Source organism: Salvia hispanica, chromosome 4 (genome assembly GCF_023119035.1).
Source record: "Salvia hispanica cultivar TCC Black 2014 chromosome 4, UniMelb_Shisp_WGS_1.0, whole genome shotgun sequence".
NCBI lineage: Eukaryota > Viridiplantae > Streptophyta > Magnoliopsida > Lamiales > Lamiaceae > Salvia > Salvia hispanica.
The window spans coordinates 56,756,749-56,757,323 of NC_062968.1; positions in this window are offsets into that span (position 1 = coordinate 56,756,749).

The following is a 575-nucleotide window of genomic DNA, read 5'->3' on the forward strand; positions in this document are numbered from 1 at the left end:
ATTGATGCAGCATCATCATTCATCAACATCCAAAACCAAGAAGCAGATTACAAAACACAGAGTTGGATGAATGATGATGTTGCATCAATAGAAAACGTTACCACATCAACACCAACCCATACCTAACACAAAGCATGTTGATGAAGCTCCGCTTTATGCAGCTTCACGTTGTCCAAAGGCATTAGAACTTCACAAAATTAATAAAGTAGATCTACGTTAAGAAGAAGTTTAAACAAAATTAATAAAGTACTACTACTTACTATCTAATAGTACAAGGGAAATAAGAAATAAAAAAACAAGGGAATCAATTAGCAATGAAACGGCGGCGTCGGATGCAGCGCCACACCATGCTTTGTTAAGAAATCAGAGACATGGGAATTCGCCCCCTATGAAAGATAGGGTTCGCTATGGTTCTGTTTCCCGTTCTTGGTCATAGTATTACTTGTTAGAGTTTGTATACTAGAAATCACGTTTCGAGTGATTGAATACTGTAAAACTCTTATTTTATTTTCCAATGAATAAAACAGATTATTTTTGTCATAATGTTGTTATGTTTTACATTTAATGGATGTTAA